Raw genomic sequence first — 20425 nt, forward strand, 5'->3', positions numbered from 1 at the left:
TATCAGATACATAGCATGACTATCAGATACATAGCATGAGTATCAGACACATAGCATGACTATCAGATACATAGCATGACTATCAGATACATAGCATGACTATCAGATACATAGCATGACTATCAGATACATAGCATGACTATCAGATACATAGAATGACTATCAGACACATAGCATGACTATCAGATACATAGCATGACTATCAGATACATAGCATGACTATCAGATACATAGCATGACTATCAGATACATAGCATGACTATCAGATACATAGCATGACTATCAGATACATAGCATGACTATCAGATACATAGCATGACTATCAGATACATAGAATGACTATCAGACACATAGCATGACTATCAGATACATAGCATGACTATCAGACACATAGCATGACTATCAGATACATAGCATGACTATCAGATACATAGCATGACTATCAGATACATAACATGACTATCAGATACATAGCATGACTATCAGTTACATATAATGACTATCAGACACATAGCATGACTATCAGATACATAGCATGACTATCAGACACATAGCATGACTATCAGATACATAGCATGACTATCAGATACATAGCATGACTATCAGATACATAGCATGACTATCAGACACATAGCATGACTATCAGATACATAGCATGACTATCAGATACATAGCATGACTATCAGATACATAGCATGACTATCAGATACATAGCATGACTATCAGATACATAGCATGATTATCAGACACATAGAATGACTATCAGATACATAGCATGACTATCAGACACATAGCATGACTATCAGACACATAGCATGACTATCAGATACATAGCATGACTATCAGACACATAGCATGACTATCAGACACATAGCATGACTATCAGATACATAGCATGACTATCAGACACATAGCATGACTATCAGATACATAGCATGACTATCAGATACATAGCATGACTATCAGATACATAGCATGACTATCAGATACATAGCATGACTATCAGATACATAGCATGACTATCAGACACATAGCATGACTATCAGATACATAGCATGACTATCAGACACATAGCATGACTATCAGATACATAGCATGACTATCAGATACATAGCATGACTATCAGACACATAGCATGACTATCAGATACATAGCATGACTATCAGATACATAGCATGACTATCAGATACATAGCATGACTATCAGATACATAGCATGACTATCAGACACATAGCATGACTATCAGATACATAGCATGACTATCAGATACATAGCATGACTATCAGATACATAGCATGACTATCAGATACATAGCATGACTATCAGATACATAACATGACTATCAGTTACATAGCATGACTATCAGATACATAGCATGACTATCAGACACATAGCATGACTATCAGATACATAGCATGACTATCAGATACATAGCATGACTATCAGATACATAGCATGACTATCAGATACATAGCATGACTATCAGATACATAGCATGACTATCAGATACATAGCATGACTATCAGATACATAGCATGACTATCAGATACATAGCATGACTATCAGATACATAGCATGACTATCAGATACATAGCATGACTATCAGATACATAGAATGACTATCAGACACATAGCATGACTATCAGATACATAGCATGACTATCAGACACATAGCATGACTATCAGATACATAGCATGACTATCAGATACATAGCATGACTATCAGATACATAGCATGACTATCAGATACATAGCATGACTATCAGATACATAGCATGACTATCAGACACATAGCATGACTATCAGATACATAGCATGACTATCAGATACATAGCATGACTATCAGATACATAGCATGACTATCAGATACATAGCATGACTATCAGATACATAGCATGACTATCAGATACATAGCATGACTATCAGATACATAGCATGACTATCAGATACATAGCATGACTATCAGATACACTATCACATACATAATATTCAAACTTAACATTTGAATTGGGAGGCTTCCCATTTACAGAATGCCCCATTGATATGGTGTAGAGATAATGTGCTGAATGTTAAATGAGCGGCAAGGAGGATGCTAGTTAGGCATCCAAAAATGGCTGCCAATTTTACAGTTTGAAATGTAACCAAAAATGCAGGCTGTTTGGTGTGATTCAGGCTTTTTTATCGTTGTTACAAAGCAACATAAAATACCAAAATATGATTCCTCCCATCTTTTGGCAGGAATGCTCAATGAATCACGGCCATTATTGAATTGGCATAAAATACATTTGATTCGGTTGGCTTGACAAAAGTTTGTGTCTAAAAGCATATTATTTCACGGAAGCTTCAATGGTTCCACTGTTTATACTACGACTACGACGGCCTATCAAAAGTGTCAGACCTGTAAACTCAATTGTGTTACTCGGCAGGTAGCCAAGTGGTTGGACTTGTAACCGAAAGGTTGCAAGATTGAATCCCTGAGCTGACAAGGTAAAAAAATCTGGCGTTCTGCCCTTGAACAAGGCAGTTAACCCACTGTTCCTAGGCCTTCATTGAAAATAAGAATTTGTTCTTAACTCACTTGCCTAGTTAAATAAAGGTTAATAAAAAAAACATGAAATCCTTGTTGCAGGATCAAACAGGTATAGTATTAACTGCCATTCCTTAGGTGTGGTGGGTTACGGAAGCCGGCTGCTGAGGAGAGAACGGCTCATAATAATGGCTGGAGCGGAACAACTAGAATGACGTCATGTGTTTGATATATTTGATACCATTACACCTATACTGCTCCAGCCATGACCACAAGCCCGTCCTCTCCAATTAAGGTGCCACCAACGTCCTGTGGAAGCCTGCTATCATTAGTAGGTGTGGGCTACTGAAGCTTGCCAACTCAAACATACTATGGCAGTGTACTCAAGGTATTCTTGGGTAAAACAAACAAAATATTTAATTTCTATGTTCATGACTGACACATTTTCATTAATGGTTTTCATAGGGCGCTACAGGTGAAAGGGGAGCAATGAATAGAGTGAAAGAGTAAACCAATCTAAGAAGAGATGACCCACTTAGCACAGACGTCAGTTCAACTCCTCATATTTTAGCAACTATAGGCCTCTTACTATGGGCCAGTCACATACTGTAGCTACTATAGGCCTCTTACTATGGGCCAGTCACATACTGTACCTACTATAGGCCTCTACATACTGTAGATACAATAGGCCTCTACATACTGCAGCTACTATAGGCCAGTCTCATAATGTAGCTACTACATGCCTCTACATACTGTAGCTACTATAGGCCAGACAGATACTGTAGCTACTGTAGGCCAGTCTCATCCTGTAGTTACTATAGGCCTCTACATACTGTAGTTACTATAGGTCAGTCTCAAACTGTAGCTACTATAGGCCTATATATACTGTAGCTACTATAGGCCAGACACATACTGTAGCTACTATAGGCCAAACAGATACTGTAGCTACTGTAGGCCAGTCTCATACTGTAGCTACTATAGTCCAGTCTCATCCTGTAGTTACTATAGGCCTCTACATACTGTAGTTACTATAGGCATCTACATACTGTAGTTACTATAAGCCACTACATACTGTAGTTACTATAGGCATCTACATACTGTAGTTACTATAAGCCACTACATACTGTAGTTACTATAGGTATCTACATACTGTAGTTACTATAAGCCACTACATGCTGTAGTTACTATAGGTATCTACATACTGTAGTTACTATAAGCCACTACATGCTGTAGTTACTACAGGCCAGACAGATACTGTAGCTACTGTAGGCCAGTCTCATACTGTAGCTACTATAGTCCAGTCTCATCCTGTAGTTACTATAGGCCTCTACATACTGTAGTTACTATAGGCATCTACATACTGTAGGTACTATAAGCCACTACATACTGTAGTTACTATAGGCCAGACACATACAGTAGCTACTGTAGGCCAGTCTCATACTGTAGCTATTATAGCCTTCTAAATATGAAAAGCACAGATAGAAAAAAAGTAAGAGAAATAGAAACACAGACACAGATATATACGCAGCAATCAGAATTTCAGTAGAGCAGGGGAGTCTCTCAAGTTGGATTCACTTTAATTAGATTGAATTATATGTCCTTTGAAAATTGCATCCAATTCATGTAGACTATTAGCCTCACAAAAAAACAGTTGAGTTCAAGAATAAATAGTTTAGAGCTTTATGCAACAAGGTCTCCCAGTCAGCCAAACACACAGAGCGTTTGTCAAGTTCTGACCCTAGTTCTTTTGTGTTTTCTTTGTTTTTGTGTTGGTCAGGATGTGAGCAGAGTGGGCATTCTATGTTTTGTGTTTCTATGTTGGGTTTGTTGTTTGGTCTGATATGGTTCTCAATCAGAGGCAGGTGTTTGTCATTGTCTCTTATTGGGAACCATATTTAGGTAGCCTGTTTTGTGTTGGGTTTTGTGGGTGGTTGTCTTCTGTATTTGTGTCTATGCACCAGATAGGGCTGTTTTTGGATTTCACATTTGTTGGTTTGTATTTTGTAAGTGTTCTCGTTTATCATCTATATTAAACATGTTGAACACTAGCCACTCTGCATTTTGGTCCTCCTCTCCTTCAACGGAAGAAAACCGTTACAGCGTTTATGGGGCTTTATGCAACAAGATCTCCCAGTCTGCCAAACACTCAGAGCATTTACAGGGCTTTATGCAACAAGATCTCCCAGTCTGCCGAACACAGAGCATTTATGGGGCTTTGTGCAACAAGATCTCCCAGTCTGCCAAACACAGAGCATTTACAGGGCTTTATGCAACAAGGTCTCCCAGTCTGCCAAACACAGCGCATTTACAGGGCTTTATGCAACAAGGTCTCCCAGTCTGCCAAACACAGAGCATTTACAGGGCTTTATGCAACAAGGTCTCCCAGTCTGCCAAACACAGAACATTTACAGGGCTTTATGCAACAAGGTCTCCCAGTCTGCCAAACACAGAGCATTTACGGGGCTTTATGCAACAAGGTCTCCCAGTCTGCCAAACACAGAGCATTTACAGGGCTTTATGCAACAAGGTCTCCCAGTCTGCCAAACACAGAGCATTTACAGGGCTTTATGCAACAAGGTCTCCCAGTCTGCCAAACACAGAGCATTTACAGGGCGTTATGCAACAAGGTCTCCCAGTCTGCCAAACACAGAGCATTTACAGGGCTTTATGCAACAAGGTCTCCCAGTCTGCCAAACACAGAGCATTTATGGGGCTTTATGCAACAAGGTCTCCCAGTCTGCCAAACACAGAGCATTTACAGGGCTTTATGCAACAAGGTCTCCCAGTCTGCCAAACACAGAGCATTTACAGGGCTTTATGCAACAAGGTCTCCCAGTCTGCCAAACACAGAGCATTTATGGGGCTTTGTGCAAAAAGATCTCCCAGTCTGCCAAACACAGAGCATTTACAGGGCTTTATGCAACAAGATCTCCCAGTCTGCCAAACACAGATCATTTACAGGGCTTTATGCAACAAGGTCTCCCAGTCTGCCAAACGCAGAGCATTTACAGGGCTTTATGCAACAAGGTCTCCCAGTCTGCCAAACACAGAGCATTTATGGGGCTTTGTGCAACAAGATCTCCCAGTCTGCCAAACACAGAGCATTTACAGGGCTTTATGCAACAAGGTCTCCCAGTCTGCCAAACACAGAGCATTTACAGGGCTTTATGCAACAAGGTCTCCCAGTCTGCCAAACACAGAGCATTTACAGGGCTTTATGCAACAAGGTCTCCCAGTCTGCCAAACACAGAGCATTTACAGGGCTTTATGCAACAAGGTCTCCCAGTCTGCCAAACACAGAGCATTTACAGGGCTTTATGCAACAAGGTCTCCCAGTCTGCCAAACACAGAGCATTTACAGGGCTTTATGCAACAAGGTCTCCCAGTCTGCCAAACACAGAGCATTTATGGGGCTTTATGCAACAAGGTCTCCCAGTCTGCCAAACGCAGAGCATTTACAGGGCTTTATGCAACAAGGTCTCCCAGTCTGCCAAACACAGAGCATTTATGGGGCTTTGTGCAACAAGATCTCCCAGTCTGCCAAACACAGAGCATTTACAGGGCTTTATGCAACAAGGTCTCCCAGTCTGCCAAACACAGAGCATTTACAGGGCTTTATGCAACAAGGTCTCCCAGTCTGCCAAACACAGAGCATTTACAGGGCTTTATGCAACAAGGTCTCCCAGTCTGCCAAACACAGAGCATTTACAGGGCTTTATGCAACAAGGTCTCCCAGTCTGCCAAACACAGAGCATTTACAGGGCTTTATGCAACAAGGTCTCCCAGTCTGCCAAACACAGAGCATTTACAGGGCTTTATGCAACAAGGTCTCCCAGTCTGCCAAACACAGAGCATTTATGGGGCTTTATGCAACAAGGTCTCCCAGTCTGCCAAACACAGAGCATTTACAGGGCTTTATGCAACAAGGTCTCCCAGTCTGCCAAACACAGAGCATTTATGGGGCTTTGTGCAACAAGATCTCCCAGTCTGCCAAACACAGATCATTTACAGGGCTTTATGCAACAAGGTCTCCCAGTCTGCCAAACACAGAGCATTTATGGGGCTTTGTGCAACAAGGTCTTTCTCTTTCTTTACATTTCTCTCTCTTTCGTTCTCTCCATCCCTCCCCCCGGATGGCCCTGTCAGAGGTAGACTCAGCACCTCAGTCAGCGTTCCCTTTAGGCAACAGGTCTGTTCGTTGAAGAGGGATAACTGTACCATGGGGAGTGCTCTTAAAATGGAGTGTCTCCGCCAGTCTGTTCTTTTCTGCTGGTGTGTGGAACTGTGTGTGGTGACTGGCAACCCTATAATGTCGCTCCCTCACAAATAATTACCATGGCGGGCAAATTACAGACCCTTTGCCACAACAATGTAATTACAAAATTGTAGAATTGCTTTCTTTAATTACTATATGCAAAGATGAGTGGGAAGGCTACAGTAGTTCAAAGTATGTCAAATAATATTTGTCTGATTTTCCCACTCAAGGCCAATGTAAACACTAGTCAGGGATACCCACACCTTAATCATTATGCTTAGTAATTGTAATCATCATCAGCATACATCAGGATGCACACAGAATTAAACTGTACAGTGCATTTGGAAAGTATTCAGACCCCTTGACTTTCTCTTCATTTTGTTGCGTTACAGCATTATTCCAAAATTGATTAAATTAATTGTTTTTCTCATCAATCTACACACAATACCCCATAATGACAAAGTGAAAACAGGTTTCTCGAAATGTGTGCCCATTTATTAACAATAATAAACAAAAATATATATTTACATAAGTATTCAGACCCTTTGCTATGAGACTCGAAATTGAGCTCAGGTGCATCCTGTTTCCATTGATCATCCTTGAGATGTTTCTACAACTTGATTGGAATCCACCTGTGGTAAATTCAATTGATTGGACATGATTTGGAAAGGCACACACCTGTCTATATAAGGTCCCAAGGCTGACAGAGCATGTCAGAACAAAAACCAAGCCATGAGGTCGAAGGAAATGTCCGTAGAGCTCTGAGACAGGATTGTGTCGAGGCACAGATCTGGAGAAGGGTACCAAAACAATTCTGCAGTATTCAAGGTCCACAAGAACACAGTGGCCTCCATCATTCTTAAATGGAAGAAGTTTGGAACCATCAATACTCTTCCTAGAGCTGGTTACCAGGCCAAACTGAGCAATCAGGGGAGAATGGCCTTGGTCAGAGAGGTGACCAAGAACCCGATGGTCACTCTGATAGAGCTCCAGAGTTCCTCTATGAAGATGGGAGAACCTTCCAGAAGGACAACCATCTCTGCAGCACTCCACCAATCAGGCCTTTATGGTAGATTGGCCAGACGGAAGCCACTACTCAGTAAGGCACATGACAGCCGGCTTGGAGTTTGCCAAAATGCACCTAAAGGACTCTCAGACCATGAGATACAACATTCTCTGGTCAGATGAAACCAAGATTGGACTCTTTGGCCTGAATGGAAAACCTGGCACCATCTGTATGGTGAAGCATGGTGGTGGCAGCATGTTTTTCAGCGGCAGAGACAGGGAGACTAGTCAGAGAGATCCTTGATGAAAACCTGCTCCAGAGAGCTCAGGACCTCAGACTGGGTCGAAGGTTCACCTTCCAACAGGACAACAACCCTACGCACACAGCCAAGAAAGGAGTGGCTTCAGGACAAGTCTCTTATTGTCCTTGAGTGACCCAGACAGAGCCCGGACTTGAACCCGATCGAACATCTCTGGAGAGACCTGAAAATAGCTGTGCAGCAACGCTCCCCATCCAACCTAACAGAGCTTGAGGTGCTTCAACAAAGTACTGAGTAAAGGGTTGTTAGTTGCTGTTTTCTTGTACATCTGCACACATTTCTAATACCAGTTTTTGCTTTGTCATTATGGAGTATTGTCTATGGATTGATGATGAAAAAAACGATTTAATCAATTTTAGAATAAGACTAACATAACAGAATATGAAAAAAACTTAAGGGGTCTGAATACTTCCGAATGCACTGTATATGTAGAAAAGCTTCTGCAATTCCAACACAAATTCAAATAATAAAGTTGAAAACATTACCTTTTGTATGTATTTGACATAAATACTGTATTTTCAAAGCGACGAGTGAAATCTGCAAAGATTCATTCACCTGTGCCGTTCAGCTCCTATGACAGTGGCGTCTATCCACAGGCCAACCATCTGAAATGAAGACATACCAAAGCAAACACATTCTGAAATGTTTGCCATGTTTTTTTTTTTTACGCTGACGATGTATATAAACATACTGCGTCATTCTGATTTCTGATGTTGGAAACAAAACAAAAAAAGCTTTGACCTTTGGTCAATGTTGGTGATAGAGCTTGTATTCTGATAGGAATAAAAACCTGGACCCGTTTTGGACTGTTGGGCAATATGGTGATAGAGCTTGTATCCTGATAGGAATAAAAACCTGGACCCGTTTTGGACTGGTGGGCAATATGGTGATAGAGCTTGTATCCTGATAGGAATAAAAACCTGGACTCGTTTTGGACTGGAGGGCAATATGGTGATAGAGCTTGTATCCTGATAGGAATAAAAACCTGGACCCGTTTTGGACTGGAGGGCAATATGCTGATAGAGCTTGTATCCTGATAGGAATAAAAACCTGGACCCGTTTTGGACTGGTGGGCAATATGGTGATAGAGCTTGTATCCTGATAGGAATAAAAACCTGGACCCGTTTTGGACTGGAGGGCAATATGGTGATAGAGCTTGTATCCTGATAGGAATAAAAACCTGGACCCGTTTTGGACTGGTGGGCAATATGGTGATAGAGCTTGTATTCTGATAGGAATAAAAACCTGGACCCGTTTTGGACTGGTGGGCAATATGGTGATAGAGCTTGTATCCCGATAGGAATAAAAACCTGGACCCGTTTTGGACTGGAGGGCAATATGGTGATAGAGCTTGTATCCTGATAGGAATAAAAACCTGGACCCGTTTTGGACTGGAGGGCAATATGGTGATAGAGCTTGTATCCTGATAGGAATAAAAACCTGGACCCGTTTTGGACTGGAGGGCAATATGGTGGCGACTCCTGCTTCAATGTGTTTTAATACTGAGTACTGCCTCCGGATAGACATTCGCTATAAAAAGCCTTGCGCTCTCCTCCTCCCTCAACTGTCTTAGAGGTGTAGTCAAACTGTGCACCAGGAGGGTATGAGGGAAGGCCCACAGATTGTTAGAAGAGAAAGTGAGTATGTGTAATAATGTGATTGGTGCTTATACTGTATTTGTCCTAGTGTGTAATACCCATGTGTGAACTGAAATGTGTTTCAGCAAATCCCAACTCTACATGAGACACGCTCGGAGAGTGGGGTCACGGCTCTGCCATTATGGCTCCAGGGTCACCGTTGATTAGGGCAGGGTGGGTAATTCCAGTCCTCGAGGGCCTGATCGTTGTCACAGTTTTGCCCCAGCTAAAAAACCTGACTCCAATAATCACCTCATCATGATCTCCAGTTTGGAATGCAATTTGATGAATCAGCTGTGTTTGCCAGGGATGGAGAAAAAGTGTGACACCAATCAAGCTCTCGAGTTGCCCAACCCTGCATTAGGGTGACGTGCCTCGCTCAAAGGCAATGCACCTTGTTGATTTAGGGATTTGAACTAACAACCTTGCAGTTACTGGCCCAACGCTCTAACGGCTACCTGCCGACATGTCTGTGTATGTGTGTGTGCATGTGCATGCCACAGAGGTTCTGTTCAAGTGCATTGGACCAAAGAGGCCTTTTCTACCCTCAAGGTCAGAGCTATAATAAGGTTTAATGGCTACAGGATAATAAATTAGTGGAAGTCGTCAATGTACTATAGTGCTGCACAAAGGAAACAACCAATACACTGTAAAGCATACTGTCAGTGACATGAGATGGAATTCTACACGTATAATAGTCTACACAGTACTATACACCGGGCTGCTGAGGGGAGGAGCTAATGGAATGGAACCTATGTGTTTGATGTATTTGATACCATTCCACCTATTCCGGTCCAGCCATTACCATGAGCATCTACTCCTAAATTAACGTGCAACCAGCCTCCTGTGGTAACACACAATATGTGACTGCTATGAAGTGAATTTATCAAGTTCTTGTGACTTGCATTGCCCCTTCAGTATGAACTCATGATAACATGTTACAATTCACAGTAAGCTTGTTCCTCAGTCTTTTCTGAATCTGTATATACAGTATATTGGGACAAATTAAACATAAAATCCATCCTGGCCCATACATTTGTCAAGTCCTTTTCATTTTAGCTGGAATTTTAAAACAGCAGATAATTATTTTTTATTTTTTAAATAATTAAAACCATAGTTCATAATAAGCACCTGAAACACATGGGAGAAAAAAAAAGCAGTTCATGAGGTAATTCCATTTAGTAAATTAGGCAACGTTTGTGCCCGGGCACGATGCATGCACTTTAACAAGATGACACGGTGGAGGCAGAGGGATATTTTTTCCAAATTAACAGGAACTTTAGAGGCAGAGAGAGTTAATGAGGAGCCAACTGGACCAGAGACCAAAGGATGGGCGTGAGTAAACCACATTAAAAAGTACAGTCTAAGGACCTTCAGATTGCTTAGTACGTAGTTACAAAATGTCATCCGTAACCAAAGAGTGATAGAACATCCCAACATCTGGAAATTGTTCCCTCTCCTCATCTCATTTTCTGTGACCTAACTAATATGGCAATTCACAAGCTGACTCGGTCAGGATCCTGTCACCGGTCAAATGATCACAAAGGAAAGAAGGAAGACGTTTTATGGTTTTGACAGGTTCCAATCAAGATTGGAATAAGACGTTACAAGCTGTAGTGCCGCGCCCTGTCTCTGTCCGTACACCTCGGCTGTCCATCTCTGTCAGTCCATGGCCCTCACACAAGTATGTCTAATAACAGACTAGCCTCCATTGATTTTACTGCACAGTTGAGGAAACTGGGTGTTGTGGTCCCTTGTTTACCTAGGCGATTGGACAGCAGATAATCCTGTATCTTCCTCTTGATTGGAGGAGGGAGGGAAGCATGGGAAAGGAGGGATGGGATTGGGGGAGGCTAGAGAATGTAGATGCAAGGGACTTTGGAAGTGGAGGAGTGGAGAGGGGGGTTGAAGATAGAGGAGAGTGGAAAAGGAAGTTGGAGAAGAGTGGAGAGTTGGGTTGGAGGTGGAGAAAAGAAGGGTGAAGAGTTGGGTTGGAGGTGGAGAAGAGTGGCGAGAGGAGTTGGAGGTGGAGAAGAGTGGAGAGTAAGGTTGGAGGTGAAGAAGAGTGGAGAGTGGGTTGGACAAATAGAAGAGTGGAGAGGTGGAGAAGAGTGGAGAGGGGGGTTGGAGGTGGAGAAGTGTGGTGAGCACTAGTAACCAACCCAATCGATAAATAGATAATAGATATGTCAAGTTAAGATATCAAGTTAAGATGTAAAGTTAAGATGTCAAGAGCGCTCGAGGGCCAACACACAAAGAAGTGACAACAGCGCTTATTCCAAATGCATGGAGTAAAGCTCACTGCTTCGGCTGAATTCATATAGGTGACATTTCAATGGGAGATGGGGTGTTGTGTCTGAGTTTCAACCGAGACAAACAGAGACAGGAGTAACAAAACTGTATTAAAACAATCTAGCAAGGCCTTTCTATTAGAGGTGCATGAAAACCCAGTGATAAGCATCTCAGGCTTGTCACTTCAGGAGGTTGGCAAAATAGATAACTAGGCCGGGAGCTGAGAGAGAGAGTACTGTAGCTATATGGGAAGAGACTCCTTTATGTCACATCAATAGCCGGCAGCCAACAATAAAGTATAAACTAAAACCATACAGAAGCTGACGATGTAAAATTATATTTTTCGATGGGTTCTAGCTACTGTTGCTAGGGCTGTTGCTAGAACTTGCGAAATTCTGATTACATCATGAACCAAAGTAGCCGTTGCTATGCTGGTTGCTTGTCTCTATTTACCTCGTAGCGGTCACGAAGGAAGGAGGACACAGGCAGAGCTAGTTATTTTTCCACCTCAGAAACGCTCGCTCAGTCCGCGCAAAATTATTACCTCAGAATTGCTCTCCAAGGACTGTGTTTTCAACAGTGACAACCTGCTGACTACCTGCTGACTACCTGCTGACTACCTTCTGAGCTCCTGTATCAACTGCTCTTTGCCATTTGAGTGCCTTCCTCTCCCCTGGATCCCAGGAGAAAAGCACCTGTCTGACAGTTTCCACACAATTTGAAATGACAGGTTAAGTGGCTTACCTCTCCTCTGGGCCCCTGCTAATACAAGAGGCAAAGAACCTGCTGGAATCTCAAAAGCTCCTCATGCTTTCTGCATGAGGGGAAGGAGGCTGGTGGATGACATGGGTCCTGGTGCTGATGTAGTGAGGGTGGAGGAGAGAAGGGGAGGTGGAGGATGGCACGGGTCCTGGTGCTGATGTAGTGAGGGTGGAGGAGAGAAGGGGAGGTGGAGGATGACATGGGTCCTGGTGCTGATGTAGTGGGGGTGGAGGAGAGAAGGGGAGGTGGAGGATGGCACGGGTCCTGGTGCTGATGTAGTGAGGGTGGAGGAGAGAAGGGGAGGTGGAGGATGGCACGGGTCCTGGTGCTGATGTAGTGGGGGTGGAGGAGAGAAGGGGAGGTGGAAGATGGCACGGGTCCTGGTGCTGATGTAGTGAGGGTGGAGGAGAGAAGGGGAGGTGGAAGATGGCACGGGTCCTGGTGCTGATGTAGTGGGGGTGGAGGAGAGAAGGGGAGGTGGAGGATGGCATGGGTCCTGGTGCTGATGTAGTGGGGGTGGAGGAGAGAAGGGGAGGTGGAGGATGACATGGGTCCTGGTGCTGATCTAGTGGGGGTGGAGGAGAGAAGGGGAGGTGGAGGATGGCACGGGTCCTGGTGCTGATGTAGTGGGGGTGGAGGAGAGAAGGGGAGGTGGAGGATGACATGGGTCCTGGTGCTGATGTAGTGGGGGTGGAGGAGAGAAGGGGAGGTGGAGGATGGCACGGGTCCTGGTGCTGATGTAGTGGGGGTGGAGGAGAGAAGGTGAGGTGGAGGATGGCACGGGTCCTGGTGCTGATGTAGTGGGGGTGGAGGAGAGAAGGGGAGGTGGAGGATGGCACGGGTCCTGGTGCTGATGTAGTGAGGGTGGAGGAGAGAAGGGGAGGTGGAGGATTGACATGCCAGGGGGAAAGGGAGAGGGTGGAGACCTGCCCTTATTGATCGTCCTCAATATTGCAGTGACACACTCCACACACTCCAGACATGACACACTCTCCTCTCAGAGAGACTAGTCAGCTCTCACAACACCACATCCCAGATATCTCCATCGTTTCTAATGGCCAAACTGAGGTTGAACCAATGGGTCGGCTATTTCTCCTCTTTTTTTCCGATCGTGTGGTGGTGTAATTACAAGGAGCATTTGATGGCATCTTGACGGGTGCTCTGAGGTCTTGCCAGAGCAAGTCGTCGGGTCAAACATAAAAGCAAACACATAGATGAAACATCGGTCTGGATCACTCCAGGTCAGCCTGAGATGCTACCATCTCAAATCACTGATATCTTCTTCAAATAAGAATTTCAAGAGCCATGATTAACAATCTTTGATGATTTTTCAAAGACAAAAAGCAACAAAAGTTACAATTCTACGATCAAACCAGGTATATCTGGGCTTACCATGTGTGTTGTGTGAGGACTTGATGGATAGTTGAGTGAGAAATAAAACGTGTTGAAGGAATGGTGACATGAAACATCTTCCATCCATGGCTGGTCTGTGTAAATGTTTGTTAAGTGACACATTTTTACAGTTTTACAAGTGTATACAGACAGAGGGAAATCCTGGTAATCACATCTAAGCGGTGTGTAAATCTCCTGAGATGCAGATTGTCTGTTATTATTAAAGGCTTGACACCTGTATGAAGAGAATTAAACCCTATCACTTTATGTACTATTGATGATTATGATATACATCCCTAGCATTCTGCCATTGGGTGCAATAGGGAATGTAGCAATGGGGAATGTAGCAATGGGGAATGTAACAATGGGGAATGTAACAATGGGAAATGTAACAATGGGGAATGTAACAATGGGGAATGTAGCAATGGGGAATGTAGCAATGGGGAATGTAACAATGATGAATGTAACAATGGGGAATGTAACAATGGGGAATGTAACAATGGGGAATGTAACAATGGGGAATGTGACAATGGGGAATGTAACAATGGGGAATGTAGCAATGGGGAATGTAGCAATGGGGAATGTAACAATGATGAATGTAACAATGGGGAATGTAGCAATGGGGAATGTAACAATGGGGAATGTAACAATGGGAAATGTAACAATGGGGAATGTAACAATGGGGAATGTAGCAATGGGGAATGTAGCAATGGGGAATGTAACAATGATGAATGTAACAATGGGAAATGTAGCAATGGGGAATGTAGCAATGGGGAATGTAACAATGGGGAATGTGACAATGGGGAATGTAGCAATGGGGAATGTGACAATGGGGAATGTAACAATGGGGAATGTAGCAATGGGGGATGTAGCAATGGGGAATGTAGCAATGGGGGATGTAACAATTGGGAATGTAGCAATGGGGAATGTAACAATGGGGAATGTAGCAATGGGGAATGTAGCAATGGGGAATGTAACAATGGGGAATGTAACAATGGGGAATGTAACAATGATGAATGTAACAATGGGGAATGTAACAATGGGGAATGTAACAATGATGAATGTAACAATGGGGAATGTAACAATGATGAATGTAACAATGGGGAATGTAACAATGGGGAATGTAACAATGGGGAATGTAACAATGATGAATGTAACAATGGGGAATGTAACAATGATGAATGTAACAATGGGGAATGTAACAATGGGGAATGTAACAATGGGGAATGTAACCATGGGGAATATAACAATGGGGAATGTAACAATGGGGAATGTAGCAATGGGGGATGTAACAATGGGGAATGTAACAATGATGAATGTAACAATGGGGAATGTAACAATGGGGAATGTAACAATGGGGAATGTAACAATGATGAATGTAACAATGGGGAATGTAACAATGGGGAATGTAACAATGGGGAATGTAACAATGGGGAATGTAACAATGCACAGTGTCTTTATGACTATTTGATGTACTTCCACATGAAGGTAGATAGACATGGAGTTGACCCTTGTGATTATAATGGCATGGGGCCAATTCTGGGGTAACATTTGTCCATATTTGTATATACAGTATATATCCTGCAACAGTTTCCCCCTTACGTTAACAGTGGTTTTGAATTACAATTCAAGGAATAATGCCTTTCAGGCAAAAAACTCCAACATGTATTCTTTCTCAAACACAAAGGGAGTTTTAGTAATCTATAATTAAAGGAAATACAGGGACTAACAGTACAGATAGATAGCAATAAAAACCGTACCGTAAAGGCACAGAATAAGTTAGAGGAAAAACAAAAAGAAATGGAGGCACTTTTTCAAGAAAGATCAAGTGTAATATATATATATTTTTTAAGCAAACTGGGTGGAATATGGGGAAAAATGCACACATTTTTATTCAATCTTCAACATAGAAATGCTACCATTTTTTCCCTGAAACTTGTTGCAAATGACAGAGTCATCCATGATTCACCAAACAATAAAAGCAAAGCGCTTTAAGTATATATTTTCATTTCATTCTCCCCCATCTCCACTAACCAAATATAATTATAAGGATGTTTTCCCCCTATTAATAATGTACAATTAACAGCTATAGAAAGACTCATGTGAAGGTCAAATTACAGAGGAGGAACTTCTTGAAGCAATTAAAGCCTTTAAATCCAGGAAAACTCCAGGGCTGGATGACATACCAGTTGAGGTATACTAAACTGTTTTTGAGGTACTCAGAGGACAGTTATTAGCATGTTTTAACCACTCCTATAAAAATGGTAGATTATCAGGCACTCAACAACAAGGTCTGATTTCATTATTACTGAAACAGTACCCAAGTAGTAAATATAAAGATCCAGTCCATTTAAAAAATTGGAGTCCCCTAACACTTCAGTGTTGTGATACAAAGAAACTCTAGGAAAGTGCATAGCGATTAGAATTAAAAAGGTATAGTTGGATATTATTCATCCTAATCAGACAGTTGTTTTTACATGGACGTACATTGGATAATACTAGACAAGTACTGCAAACAACAGAAAACAATGAAAATACTGGGAAACCAGGTGTGGTATTCAAAGCTGACTTTGAAAATGCTTTTGATAATGTCATGACGTCGTCTCTTTGGGTGTGGCGAGCCCCATCCCCCTCTCCCTGCCTCCCCCTTTCCTCCTTCAACTAGGCTGCTGTGGCCAGAGAGACGTCGTAAATTCCTGAGGATCTCCTCATGGACACAGTATAGCGAGAGTAAATTTTCATAGAGCACAAAGGAATTCCTGCCACCTCACAGAACTTGAGGTTCGATCAAATTTCATGTTCCGGAGAATGTATAAAAGATCGGTGAAGAATCCAGCTACGAACTGGTCCGTTTATCACAACTTGGGAAGCTCAAGAGAGACGGTGTGGCCACATTACCATAACGCTGTTTATATAATAGCCTCAGATATGAGGTTTATATCTAATTGTTTTACAATGTGATTTTGGACCGTTTAATGAAGGAAAACTCCAATCCCCTTTTTGAGTTAACTAAATCAGAGGACCGCCACCTGAGCCCAGTTAGGGTCAGGCGTTCTGGGACAGCACCTTTCTGCAATTCCGAATAAAACACAACTTTGAGAAATGATCACCAGACCATGTTTTTCTCCATTAGGAGAGGACGAAGGTTGTAGACCATTACTGAATCTTTTAACCATACCACGTGGTTAAACTCTTAGACTATCGATACCGACAGAATAAGAACAAGTCTTTGATATTAATCACGAGTCTGCAGCTAGGAATTCGGTATCATTGAACGCGAAGAACGACAACCGCCGAAACATCCATTCTATAACAAATGAATGAATGTCACTCTGAACTATCCCCTCAGAGAGAGAGAGAGAGAGAGAGAGAGAGAGAGAGAGAGAGAGAGAGAACAAAACTCTACGACAGAAACAAACTTTTCATCAGCGATCAAGACGACACACTGAGCGTAAGTATATACTGTATCTTGATTGCCGAATGAGTGAGAGTTCACGTGCCAAGGATTAGCATTTCAATTGTTATAATTATCACTCTGTAGTGACTTCTTAGTCGATCCCCACTTCCCTTTTTGTCTAACAAGCCGCCATGCCGGTTTAGCCCACTAGGGCACATTCTCCTACCATGCTGGTTTAGCCCACTAGGGCACATTCTCCTACCATGCTGGTTTAGCCCACTAGGGCACATTCTCCTACCATGCTGGTTTAGCCCACTAGGGCACATTCTCCTACCATGCCGGTTTAGCCCACTAGGGCACATTCTCCTACCATGCTGGTTTAGCCCACTAGGGCACATTCTCCTACCATGCTGGTTTAGCCCACTAGGGCACATTCTCCTACCATGCTGGTTTAGCCCACTAGGGGCACATTCTCCTACCATGCTGGTTTAGCCCACTAGGGCACATTCTCCTACCATACCGGTTTAGCCCACTAGGGCACATTCTCCTACCATGCCGGTTCAGCCCACTAGGGCACATTCTCCTACCATGCCGGTTTAGCCCACTAGGGCACATTCTCCTACCATACCGGTTTAGCCCACTAGGGCACATTCTCCTACCATGCTGGTTTAGCCCACTAGGGGCACATTCTCCTACCATGCCGGTTTAGCCCACTAGGGCACATTCTCCTACCATACCGGTTTAGCCCACTAGGGCACATTCTCCTACCATGCTGGTTTAGCCCACTAGGGGCACATTCTCCTACCATGCTGGTTTAGCCCACTAGGGCACATTCTCCTACCATGCTGGTTTAGCCCACTAGGGCACATTCTCCTACCATGCTGGTTTAGCCCACTAGGGCACATTCTCCTACCATTTATTGTAACCATATTTACTGTTTGTTTATGCATTTCTGTGAATTACTTAGTAATAGTTAATAATAAATAAAGGATTTAAAACAATTGATGTATGGATGACTGATAGTTAAGACTGGGTTTGTGCAGATAACCAACATTTTACGACGTTTGGAAAGAGACTAACGTGAGGTTAAGTAAATCATTCATTAATTTGAAGACTAATTGATCAGATAAAATATCTGAAAAGTTATTTTAGGAAATTATAACTTCGTAATCTGAATTATTTTTCCTTGGTGCCCCGACTTCCTAGTTAATTACATTTACATGATTAATAAGTTGGTTGCGCAATACAAATTACAGAGAATCTTTGATAAAAACTATAAGTCTTCAATTTGATGATAGTAAAGACACGACAATAAAGTATGACTGGAATTTATATATAAATGCCTGGAATATATCAATTTTGGAGAATCTCTGAAAACATTGGTTTCAAGTTATGTATAGTAACCCTAGGTGAAAAATAGTAAACAATGGTTACTTCTAAGAAAGTTTAAACTGTCAAGAGGAGTAAAACAAGGTTGTCCAAATTCGATTATGGCCATCGAAATGTTAGTTATTAAAATCAGATCCAAAAATAATATCAAGGGCCTAGAAATCCAGGGTTTAAAAACAAAGGTGTATGCTGATGATTCGTGTTCTTTTTTAATCCACAATGTAGATCCCTCCACAGCCTCATAGAGGATGTAGATATGTTTTCTAACCTCTCTGGATTAAAACCAAATGATGATATTATGTATTGGATCACTAAAAAAATAAAACTTTTACATTACCGTGTAATTTGTCAATAAAATGGTCTGACAGTGAAGTGAACATACTCAGTATACATATATCGAAAATAAAAAAAATATCTCATTACAATACATTTTAATATAAAGGTACCAAAAATAGATACAATGGAAAGATACCGTGGAAAGGAAAATACCTGTCTATTTGTGGAAAAATCCACCTCATCTCTCAGTTTCCCTATTTGCTTTTGGCCTTGCCTACACCTTGCGACTTGTTTTTAAAATTATATGAGCAAAAAATATGAATAAAAAGTCAAACAAAATTAAATGGGCCCATTTATATAATGAATATGAATTCGGAGGGCAGAAACTATTAAATATGAAAGACCTCTCACTAAAGGCTTCAGGTATTCAAAAGTTATAGTTAAATCCAAACTGGTTCTCTAGCAGATGAGTAAGAATGCCTCACTGTTCAAGAATGGCCCTTTTATCTTTATTCAGATTATAACATCTCCCGTTCGGTTATCTGAAAAATGAAATCACCAAATATTGCCATTTTTAAAACAAGCCACAGAACGTTGATTTCAGTTTAATCAGAAGTTTACATACACTGAATTAGTATTTGGTAGCATTGCCTTTAAATGGTTTAACTTGGGTAAAACGTTTTGGGTAGCCTTCCGCAAGCGTTCCACAATGGTGTTCTTCGGCTTGCAAGCCTTCCCCTTTTTCCTCCAAACATAACGATGGCCAAACAGTACTATTTTTGTTTCATCAGAAAAGAGAACATTTTTCCAAAAAGTGCGATCTTTGTCCCCATGTGCTGTAGCTAACCGTAGTTTGGCTTTTTTATGGCGGTTTTGGAGCAGTGGCTTCTTCCTTGCTGAGCGGGCTTTCAGTTACCTTTCAGGTACTATAGATACTTTTGCACCTGTTTCCTCCAGCATATTCAGAAGGTCCTTTGCTGTTGTTCTGCGTTTGATTTGCACTTTTCTCAACGAAGTACGTTCATCTCTGGGACACAGAACGAATCTCCTTCCTGAGCGGTAAGGGATGCGTGGTCCCATGACGTTTATACTTACGTACTATTGTTTGTACAGATGAACGTGGTCAATTCAGGCATTTGGAAATTGCTCCCAAGGATGAACCAGACTTGTGGA

This window comes from Oncorhynchus gorbuscha, linkage group LG02, assembly GCF_021184085.1.
Source record: "Oncorhynchus gorbuscha isolate QuinsamMale2020 ecotype Even-year linkage group LG02, OgorEven_v1.0, whole genome shotgun sequence".
Lineage (NCBI taxonomy): Eukaryota > Metazoa > Chordata > Actinopteri > Salmoniformes > Salmonidae > Oncorhynchus > Oncorhynchus gorbuscha.